We start from the raw sequence: 12,162 nt of genomic DNA, 5'->3' as shown, positions 1-12,162 counted from the left end.
TCCTAGCATCAGGACATCCAATAGACATTCTTGAATACTCTCAGATACATGTCACAGAGAGCTAGCCTTAGTGTCAGGAAGACCCAAATTCAAATGCAGACTCAGAAAAGCGGCTTTGAGACCCAGAGAAAATCGATTAACCTCACTGATTTTCAATTTCCTCCTTTGTAAAACAGATAACAGCATTCACCTCACAGGCTTGCTCTGAGGATCAAATGAAACAGGGTCTACAAAACATTTTGCCTACCTTAAAAATTTTCTCTAAATACCAGGTATTATTATTGCTGTCATTATTATTAAAGTTGAAAAGGCAGCAAGGTATGAAAGGTAGAAAAGCTTCAGTGGAGTCAGGAAAACCTGAGTTCAAGCTCTGTCTTTGAAACATACTCGCTGTGTGACTCTGGATCAATCATTTGTGTTCTGGGTGAAATTGTCTCAGACCAAAAGTTATTATACAAGAGGTGTAAATTTTAAGTCAAAAAGTATTTATTAAGTGATCATTATGCATACAGCATTACACATTGGCAGAAGAGATGCCCTTACCCTGGCTTCTCCCAGATATGAATCAAAATATGTACGTACCTGTGTCTGTGTATACGTGATGTGTCTGTGTATACGTGATGTGTGTATAAATTTATACATACATGCACATATACATATATATATATACATATACGTGTGTGTATATATGCATGTGTGTATACATATTATATATATATATCTTACCTCTTGGGGGATCTCTATGAGTGAGTGGTCTGTAAGACTCCAGGGAATCTGTCTTTGCCCCTGTTTGGGGAAAGGCTGGATTCCTTAGGATGGACTCACCATAAAGCCTTCAGAGCCCATATCAAGAGCTAGAGGCCCAGGAGAAGTCAAGGCTGGCATCTCCCAAAGTACCACATGAGTGTGGGGAGGAAGAAACACAACAAAGGGTACTTTCTAACACTACTTTTTAGCAATTATGTAATGATTTTTAAGGTTTGCAATGTTTTCTTATTTGATCCTCCCAACAACCCCATGAGGTAGAAGCTATTCTCATCGCCTCCATCTTATAGATGAGGAAACTGAGGATGAAAGAAGGTAGACAAGTTGCCCTGGATCATGAAGTAAATGTCATGTATAAGGTAGAATTTGAACTGAGTACTTTTTGACTCCACCTCCAGCACTCTCTATTGCGCTACTTAGCTACCTTCTTTCATTTAGGAAATTCTGCTCTTAGTGCCTTTTAGGGAATCAATTTACAATATCCAAGGTGTTGTGATAAAAACTCAGTTACTCATGGACAGTAATGCTCAGGGAATCCAATTTTTAAATGCTGGGGGTGGAGAGAAAAAATGTTTTAATTTCACCTATCGCACATAAATGCCTTATCCTTATTTTGCCAAAGTCTCGATCCCTGTGGTGTCCCAGGGCCACCCTAAAAGTCTGCCAAACTAGCTTTTATTTAGAGGCTGCCACTACTTCTTTCTACCCATCTCCTGCCATGGACATGATGATAACCTTGTAAGATAAAAATCTCTTTTCCACTGGGGTTGCTGGGATAGCTGTTCTGAATTCCTGTTACTCCCCCAAATACACACACACACATGCACACACACACACCTCAACCCACTGGGTATGGGTAGAAATGCATATGTAGATATAGAACCCATATATGGGTCACCATGTCTACCCTCATGATTCAAGGCTTGAGAGCCTCTTCCTAAACACAGGCCACTCTTTCTGGCAGAGGGTGGGGTGACTATGGAGGACAGACAACCTTCTGGTCCTGCAGGATCAGCAGTCTGGTCCATGTAATTACAGTGAATCATGGCAAGGACTGTAAGGAGGGGAAGGAGGAGGAAAGCTGGTCACTGTGGCTGCTTCTGGGAAAGGACACATTCCCTGGAGGTCAAGGAGGAAAATATCAAAGGGCCTCAAGGCAGGTATCCGGCAGAATTAGCCTCTCTCCTTCCACTCTGCCTAATCTGAATACCAGCCTTGTGCTAGCATCAGCATTCTCCATGCATTATCATTCTTGAGCACCTGGTGGGAATAGTGTTTTCATTCCTGATCAACCTCCTTCTAACCCATTATTATATGAGCAGAGCACTTTGCTTGAGAAATAAAATTCAGATTGCTTAACGCGGCATTCAAGGCTGTCTACTATCTAACCTCACCTTGCCCCTCCCCCATATGATAGGGCCATATTACTCATATCACGCAATACACCTCTTACGATGCTACTCTGGTTCAAATTGCACACTTCAGCCAAACAGCTCAGTTCTCTGATCACATCTTATACTTTTCTCCTTCTGAGACTTTTGCTCATAGTTAGCTCAACTTAGAATTCCTCAACCCCATTTATATCAAAATTCTATTTGTTCTGCAAAGCCCAAGTCAAATGCCATTTTCTGCCCTTCTTCTCCCCATACTTATCACAAACAAGAGGTGGAATCTGCCTTCTGTTATTATCATTTTATTAACAGTAGAAATTGCCTTCTTCATCTTTTTATCTCATATAGAACTGCACACACACATGTACACATATTAAGTATTTAAAAGTCTATGGAATGGATGAATGGATGAACAGATGAATGAATGAATGAAATAATTAATTCCCAAGATATTACTATGATAATTTTACAAATAATGAAACTAGGGCCTTAAAGATACCTGAGAATGCCAGTCAAGTCAAGAGTAAAACTAGGACCTGTATCTAGTGATTCTGAGCAGTGATCTTCCTACCACCCCATCTACCATTTGTTACCTGCTGCCAAACACTTTTTCCCCCATCAATTCATCTTCCAAAAAGCTCCTTTAAGTGAAACATTGTTCGAGCCCAGAAGTAGAATTTGCCCTTTCCCTTCCATTTTTGTAGCTGGAGAAACTGCAGCCCAGGTTCATTAAGAGAACATCGTTAAACAATGTGTTAATTTGTCAGTTGAACCTCAGGTTATAGAGACTATAATTTGCTCTGGCCAACCACATCTGGGGTACTGTGTTAGATTCAGTTCTGGAAAGAGACAAGCTATATTATATCCAATAGGGGGCAACCACTACAACCAGTGGAAAGAACCAGGGATGCTTATTATAGAGAAGAAAAGACTCTGGGGATACAGGATAGAAGGACTGTCATGTGCAAATCTGTTTGAGCCCTGAGATCAAAATTAGAGGCAAAAAGTAGAAATTTACAGAATATTAGATTTAGGTATCATAAAAAAAGAATGAATGAATAGAAAAATGAATAAATGAGTGAATTGATAAATACCTTCTTAAAAGCTAGAGTTATTTCAAAGTAGAATGAGCCACCTCAAGAAGTAATGGGTTTCCCCTCAGTGGAGGATTTCAGGACAAGACTGGATGATTAGCTATTGGAGGATGCTATAGAAAATGTTCCTGCTAAGGTTTGGGTTGGAATCAATGGACCTCTTCCTGAGTTGTGGAGGAAGTCAAGAAGGTCTTTTCTAACTTATAGTGATTGATTATGGGTGGTTCAGCATCTGATAAGTGACCAGCCCCATGCCAAAGCCAATCATAGAATGAGTCAGCTGTTGCTCTGTATCCCAGAAATCCGGCTCTCTGTAGGGTATCCTAGCCATCATACCCACACCTCATCCCTATCCTAGGCTAAGATCCTCATATCAATCCCATTGGACTGACCCCAGGAAAGTAGGAAGGTGGTACCTGTCAAGGAAGGAGCTTCTAAGCACCATCCACTGACCCCATCCATAGGAACAGAGGTCCACAACCAACCTTCTTACTAGATCTAGGGGGTTCTTATCTGGTCCTTGAATAGGCTGAGACCTAAGTATATTGGCCTGTCTCTTCCCAAACCTGGAACACAGGAAATGGTGAAAGATATTCTACATTGGAACGTGGCTGACCAACTCTGTTTGCCCTAAACCAAGACAATACTCCACAAATAAGGTTTACTTTCCAAATCTCACCTTCTACCCTGTCTCCAGACATCTCAGCGATGAACTGAGAAAAGAAACAGAAGTCCAGGACTGTCTGGGGATAGCCAGAATGAGGTACAGTTTCCCAACTAAACCCTTAAACAGGCAAGTTCAGACCAGCGCAATTATCCACTGAAATTAGTTCAAGGCCTCAATTAAAGGATGACTATTGCCCTGTCTATCCTTCCCCAACCCAAAATGCAGCCCAGCTCAAAAGGCCAGCACTTACCCACCCCCACCCCCATCTGTAAATTTAAGACCCATGATCCTTACCTTCATAAGCCCCTGTCTCCTACTGGTTAATGGAGGCATAGGCCCCATCTCCACTGAAGATGAACTTATTAAGATCTTCACAGGATCTCTGACAAGTGATCATCTAGCTTCTACTTGAATTCTCCTCCCTGCCCTGCCTTCCCCAACCCTGGCCCCCATCAAAGGAGAACCACTACCTCCCAAGAAAAACTTCTCCATTTTGGACAACTCTATTCGGAAGTTTTTCTTATAACAAGCAAATCCATCTTTCCTTATTTTTCCTATAGACCTTCCGGGCCTAAGCAGAACCAACGTGATCAATCCCTTTTCCAAATGGCAATCCTTCAAATGCTTGAAAACAACCCCAGGCTTCTCTTCTTAAACTAAACTTTTCTAGTTCCTTCAACCAATAGTATGGCCTGGTATTCAGGCCTCTCACTGTATTCTCTTCTGGGTAAGTTCCAGTTTGTTTCTCTCCTTCCCAAAATGTGGGTCTCAGAAATGAACATAATACTTCAGATCTAATCTGACCAGAGGACCCAGAAGTGATTACCTCCCTTGCTTAAGACACTCTATCTCTCAATGTAGTTTAACATACCATTAATTTCAGTTGTTGTTGCTCTGTCAAACTCCTGATTCATATCGAGTTTAAAGTTCCCTGAAATCCTAGATCAGAATTCTACATCTGAAGTACTGTTTAGCCCTGTCTCCCCCTCTGTGTTGTACTTATGAAGTGGATTTTTTTTAACCCAAGTGTTACACTTTGTATTTATTCATATTAAATTGAATTTTCTTATAATCAATCCATTGTTCTAGCAAGTCAATATCTCTTTGGAGGCTGACTGTCATCCAAAGTACTCACTATCCCAGCTGAAGTGAAGGGTATTTTCCTGCCCTCTCAGGCCCAGGCAGGAAGGCCAAATCTTGGCATACTTTCAGTCCAATTCTATTATAAGCAGACCTGCCTGGCCCATAAAAACCCACAGAGGGCCCCAAGCTGTTTCCTGGCCAGAGGGCATGGAGAGATGGGGGTGGGCTTCCTGCTTTAATAGGACTTTCTTTTCCAGGTGGTGGAATTTGTCAGTTGCTTGGGAAAGGAGAATAGAGGAAAAGCAGAGGTATGGGGACAGGTAAAATATGGAAATAGGAGAAAGAAAAGAGAAAACATGAGGGAGGGGGATGCCATAAGAGAAGAAACTAAGTAATGAGAAAGGAATGGGATAAGGAGGATGGGAGAATGAAGGAGGAAAGGTTATTCCAGTCTGCCCAGTTAAAATTCAGGCTTTTCTTCTGGGAACACCAACTTGGGGACTCCAGGATGTCTGGAGCTTGGCTCCTCAGGGGTCACCTCTGTGGGGCCCCTGGGATAGATAAAGACTGTTGGGAGAAGGGAAGGAGCCAGGACTACAAGAGGCCAGTCTATAGGGAAAACAACAGGGAACTGATACTGTTTCTAGGGCAACTGAGATAGCAGGAGAGAGAGTTCTAGAAGGTCCATGGAAATATTGGCAAAAGAATTGAAGACTTGGGAGGCAAAATGAGGATTGGTTGATGGGAAGGGTCAAGGTAGGGCCTCAGCTGCCTTTCCTAAACTGTGAAAGCTCCGGACCCTCCAAGTCAGGGAAAATCCCTGGCAGTGTAGAGGGAAATTCCTGGGGGGCCTGCTCCAGGCCTGCAAGCTGGTTCTGTAACAGGAGTTAGCTGAATAGGACAGATTCCTCACCTCTCCTCACTAGGTGGCCAGCAGCCAGCCTTCCTTCCCCTTCAGTCCCAGGGCCTTTATTCTTGTGTAAGCAATCCCCAACATCAAGGAATTCTTCAGCTGCCCCCAGCTTCCTCACAGAGAGAGTAGCAATCCATCTCCACTGAATTTCAGTTTCTGATCCCCTGGGAAAGAAATATTTCCCTTCTCTTTGCATCTCCCACCCCTACCACTTGAGTGTCAAAACTCCCTCCAGGTACACAGTTAGCTGTCATTTTGGGCTAACTTGAACCCCTCATTCTGTTTCTTTTATAAGAATTACTTCTTTTATGACGTATCACATTCTGACTTGTACTACAGTCATTTATCTCTAAGTACATCAATTCCTAATTTCTGTGATTCTAGGTCCTGTCTCCTAAACTTGATTGTAAGCTGTCAAAGGCTGGGATATTCATCGTTCTATCTCCCCCAATGTCTACTTCAGTGCTTGGTGACTGTTGTTGATGAATTAAGGAGTGAATGAACACTTGGAAAGCCATCACCTTTGATCCTCTATAAAGGCCAATGCAGGGCTGGGAAATTTGTGACCTTGAGGTTATATATGGTGGTCTAGGTTATGTGGCCCTTCAACTGAATCTAAACTTCACAGAACAAATCCTTTGGTATTATATTATTACTTCAATTATATCATATTATTATATATTATGTACTATATCATGTAATATTACTGAATTTGTTCTGTGAAGGTCCGATGCTCAAGTACAGCCCTTTGACTGAATCCAAACTGCACAGAACAAATCCCTTTAATAAAACTTGGACTCAGTCAAAAGGCCACACCCAAGAACCTAGAAGGCCACATGTGGCCTTGAGGCTGCAGGTTCCACACCCTGGGGCTAATGAATTATGACTGTTCTGTGGACAATAGTAGTTTGTCACATATTCTGGCCTTAGAAGCAGGCCTGTTGTCTTAGCTCCAAATCAGAGTTCTTCACACGAATATCAACACCATATATTCTCAGTTCCAATTTTGGTTTGCATGTTACCAAAGCAAAGTCAAAGCAAAAGACCTGGTTCAAGTACTATCTCTGATACATACCCATTGCGTAATTCTGAGTAAGTAGCATAATCTCTCAATGGGTTAGGTAACTCTCTAAGAATCTAAGTCCAAGCAGGTGGCATAGTGCAATGCTGAGTCTGGAGTTGGAAGGACCTGAGTTCAAATCCAGCCTCAGAAACTCACTAGCTGTGTGACCCTGGGCAAATCATTTACCCACTATCTGCTTCAGTTTCCTCATCTGTAAAATGGGGATAATAATAGCACCTACCTCCCAGGGTTGTCATGAGGATTCCATTCCGCCTATGAGATAATATTTGTAAAACACTTTGTAAACCTTAAGTTCCCAAGCAGTTGCCAGTCGGTATTAGTAGAGCAGTTCCTCTAATCCTCATTGGGAATTCCCTCTATATCTGTAAAATCACAGGTCTAGACAAAAATTAATAAGCTAGCTGACATTTCTATGGTGTTTTAAGTTTTGCAAAATGCTTTATACGCACCATCTCATTGAAGCCTCACAAAAACAAAAAACAAACGTGAAATAAATACTGTAAGTCTTATTCCCTCCATTTGACACAGAGGGAAACAGAAAGAATAGCCAGAAAACAGCTCAAAGGACAGAAAGGAGGCTGAGGCTGGACTGTGGAACAAAACTCACTGTGTTCACAGTGTCATTCACAAAGTCAGTACCACTACTACTATTATTGCTACTACTGCTACTACCACTACTACTACTACTACTACTACTACTACTACTACCACTGTTACTACTACCACCACTACTACTACTACTATTGACAGCATTTTCACTACTACTATTATTATACTACTACCACTACTACTATTATTACTACTACTACTCTTACCTCTACCATCACCACCACTACTATTACTATTAGGGGCAGCTGGGGTTGGGGAAGAGGGAGGAAGGTTGAGGTCATAGTAGTTGTGCAGTAAGTGATAGAGTTAATGGTGGTCAAAGGTTTTCTTACTGAAAGGCATATGTAACAAAGGCAGGAATGTGGGCAGGGTGAATTGAAAACAATAACCTTGACATTTTAACTTAGTTTTGTTCTTGATTGATTTCATGTATAAGCCAATCAGAGAGCCTCTTGGGATCTCATAGCTTCCATACAGTTCCTATAGTGCTTGGGGGACATATTTTTCCCCAATTTTTCCCCCCAGGACACAGATACCTCTCAGGGGATAAAAGGAGTTATAAAGAATTTTCTAATCCTAAGTCAGAGAGTAGTCCTAGTAGCAACAGAGACCAAACTTCAAAATAATAATCTTAGACTGGAATACACAGGCTGGATTTTGTTGGGCGCCCTTACCTAAATGTGGTGGCTTTTACCCTCAGCCAGAGATTAAAAAGTTATTAACTTGGCCTGGTCAGGAAGAGGCTTTCTAGACACTGCCCTTTGGCAGATGAGAATAAAGCCAGAAGATGGATCTGAAACGCTGAATCCTAAAGGACAGTAAGTAGCAAAAAGAAACTCACTGACATTGAAACTGTTGGAAACACCAAGCAGAAACAGGACAATGCCCAGTGGAAAACAGGAATGGGATGACCAGTAGATAAACATGCCCAATTCGTCCAAAGGAGAGTATTTTGCTATAATACATAAGCAGTCATGCAGTGTCAGAGGTGGGTACTGTCCTGGCCACATGTAGACCTTACATGTGTGCTCTGAATGGGTTCCCCAGCCACCTATTTGTATACCATGTATACCATTTGTATACCATTTATATATCAAAAAAATACCATGTATTTTTTTTTATATGTGTGCCCTCCTCATTGGGGGGGTGGGGGTAGTAAGCTGTGTGTGACCCATGAATCCATCAGGAGACTTTTAAATTGTCACTTTAAATTTAATTAATTTAATAATTTAAATTAAATTTTAAATTGTCACTTTGCTACTCAGTTTGACTTTTTGTGCTTTTGTTTTGAACTGGAACAGTTTATAACAGGTTAGTAAAAGCAAGGAGGACCGTGGGGCATTACAAACTATAGTTTTGAGTGTATTTGCAAAGATCTTTGTGTATATTATTATACTTGGTCTTCACAGCAAACACTAGAAAATTAGTGCTGTTATTATCCTCACTTCACAGATGAGAAAAATTAGGTATAGAGAGGATGTGACTTTCTCAGGATCACATAGCTAATGAGTATTTGAGGAAGAACTCAAACTCAGATCCTCTTGATTTCAGGTCTGGCACTACATTCTAATGTTGGTGAATGCAGAATCTGGGGATTGAATGTTTGTGACTGGTGGAAGGTAAAGGGGGAGGAGTGGGGAAGGAAAGGTGAAGGAGGAGAGAGGTGGAGAGACTTCACAGAATTCTTCTCCAAACAAGAATCTGGAAACCCTCTGGAAAGCTGGAGGGAGGAGGAGCATGGCAAAGAGGTCAGCAGGAAGGTCCTTGGGGAGGATGGAGAAATGGACCCATGAATTGGTATAAAAAGACCATCACAGAGGGGTATCCTTTTTATGTAGACTCTCTGGCATGGCAAAAGGGGCTGAGCTTGGAGACCTACAGTTTGGTTTTCTTCAGACCTAAGCACTCTACCCACCAAAATAAGCCTCTGCCTCTCGTTGTACACAGAAACACAAACATCTGTCTGATTGTCAGCCACAGAGACACAGAGAGCCCAGCCAGGAGGCAAGGAAGCTGAAGACCTGCTTTTCCCCCTCCCATTCAGCACATCAGCTCTACAGCCCCCACTGTCAGGGCCATAACTTGGATTTATGTTTGTGTTATAAATTAAATGACCCTCCACGTATTCTCTTAAATGGGACTGTGGAAAAGATACCCTCCCCTTTCCATTGTTTATCCTGGGTGGGGAGGGATGGGGGGTGCTCTTGGGGGAGATCTATCCATCACCATCCTTTTGTATCAGAAGACAAGGGAGAGGGCTTCCAAGAGAAGGGAAAAAAGAGGGGCTGGGTGATTTTTTATGGTCATCCCTCGAAAGCCAAAGGAAACAAATGCTTCTGGAACTCTGAAACAAGGGGGAAAAACACACATGTACCAAGTCCATCACGTAGAACTCAGCGAATCTACTCCCCAGCCTTCCTCCCCCTTCCCACCCCCATATACAAGTGTTGGCTGATTGCAAGCAGTCCTGCAAAGGAACACAGTCAGCTTTGTTCCACAGCCCAGCCTCAGCCTCCTATCTTCACCCAGATGTAGCATTTCTTCCTGAAAAATTGCAGGCTATAACTCCTCCAGATCTAGAGCTCATCTATCCTACCCACCACCCACCCCTGGGGGAACTTGGACTAGTTTTTGTCATCTGCCCTCTTACAGATGTGGGGGGGGAATGGAGGCAGAGAAGTGACTTACCCCAGGTCACATGGCAAATTAGTGACAGAAGCAGGGCTAAAACTCAGATCCTTGGAGCCCCACTGTCTCCCACCTCCCAGCCTGTGCACAGGTGGTCCATCCATCTTGTCTGAGATACCCTCCTTTCTCATCTAAGCTTCTTCCCCAGCACAGTCCAGGTGCCAACTCCTCCACAATTCCTGTCCTGATCTCTGCAATCCTTAGCTTTCTGCCCCTCTTGAAATGACATCTTATTTACTTTATGTGTGCACATGTAGTATGCTCCATAGCAACGTGCAAACTCTTTGACCCAGGTATCTTTGTATGCCTGGGGCAAAGCACAGTGCTTCGCATGTAGTAAGCGCTTACCAAACATTTGCTTAGTTGAATTGAATTATTATCTAGTCCGACTACCTAATTTTACAGATGAGGAAACTGAAGCCAGGAGATTTAACATGATTTGCCAAAGGTCACGTAGTCACTTGGTGACAGAGAAGGGATCTGTAATTGAAACCTTCTAATTCCTAAGATCCATGTTGTGCCCACTATACCACACTTCCTCCTTGGAATCTTGCCACACCATGAAAGGCAGCTGGATGAAGGTGGCAGAGACTTGGGGTCCCTGGGGGTAACCTCACCTAGCTACCCTTGTGGCTTCTCCTTTTCCTGATAGGAGTGTAAAATTCAGCTCTCTTTCTTCCCCTTCCAAGAGGATCCCTGAGCCATTGAAAAGAACTCTCAGAGGTCCAGCAGGCTGATGGGAGGGATGGCTAAGAAAAGGCTGTTGCTCTTCTGTGTTCACCGCGGATAACCAGAAGGACTTTTCAGGAGGTCAGAGGTGAATAATGATGCCCTGCCCAAGGGTGTGGGGGGTAATGAGGGAATTGGCATCTGGGTAGTGGAGCACACAGCTGCATGGTTGGGTAAGATAGGCCCTAAAGTAAGGACGTGCCAGTTCTTGCCACTGAGCTGGGCTGCTCATCAGGATTAGCAGCTATAGCAGATGCAGCCAGGGTTCCATTCCCAAGCAAGGGCACGGGCTGGGCTCAAGAAACTGCTTATAGGTGAAGAGGTAGAGACAGCAACTCAGGTTTCAAGTGGCTAGATTCCAGGTTAGCCCCAGGTAGACACGCACCAGCCCCATGGGCTTTCCTAAGCGTGGGTAAGAGACAGAAGGACTACATTTTTCTTAGAGCACAATTGGAAGGAACCCTAGAGGTCGTCTAGTGCAATATGTGAGTAGAAATCCTTTCTTCAACATGCGCCAGCCAGAGGTCATCTGGATTTGGCTTGAAGACCTCCAATGACAAGGATTCAGTTCAATGAAGCAAGGTTTTACTGAGTCCCTATCAGATTGCAAGGCACTTGACTAGGATTAGTGGTAAATACAAAGAAATAAAGCATGGTCACTGCCCAAAAGAGACTGACAATATAGTTGGAAAGCTAAAACTTACACACACAAAGCTGTTGGATAATACTACAAAGCAGTATGTGTTAAAATGATTTGTGTACTTGAAAAGGACCATCCAAAGTCAGGAGTGGAGTAGTCAGGGAAGGCCTTGCAGAAGAGGAGAAGCATGATATGGGTCCTGATGAATGGGGAGGATTCAAAGAGGGGGAGATATCTAAATGGGACATTCCAGAATTTCATAAGCAAAGGCAAAGGCAGGAATGAGCATGGGATGGGATGGAAGGCAGGAGGGCTGCTCGAGTCTTGGGGAATAGTACAGGAAGGTGGGCAGAGCATATAGAGTCATAGGTTTAGAGATGGAAGGCCATCTAGAACAACTTCTCCATCTTATAGATGAAGAAACTGTGACCAAGAAAGGGAAATTACCTGCCCCAGGTCTCACAAAGGAGCAAAGCTAGGACTCGAACTCCAGTCCTCT

At 43.1% G+C, this 12,162-nt stretch overlaps 1 long non-coding RNA gene across 3 annotated transcripts in view; it reads right to left on the bottom strand.

Annotated features, from left to right (window-relative positions):
- Positions 1–12,162, bottom strand: part of LOC140517127 (uncharacterized) — a 191,456-nt gene that overhangs the window by 81,547 nt on the left and 97,747 nt on the right. The window lies entirely within an intron of this gene.

This window comes from Notamacropus eugenii, chromosome 1 (genome assembly GCF_028372415.1).
Source record: "Notamacropus eugenii isolate mMacEug1 chromosome 1, mMacEug1.pri_v2, whole genome shotgun sequence".
Classification (NCBI taxonomy): domain Eukaryota; kingdom Metazoa; phylum Chordata; class Mammalia; order Diprotodontia; family Macropodidae; genus Notamacropus; species Notamacropus eugenii.
This window is presented reverse-complemented; position numbering and strand designations above follow the sequence as displayed.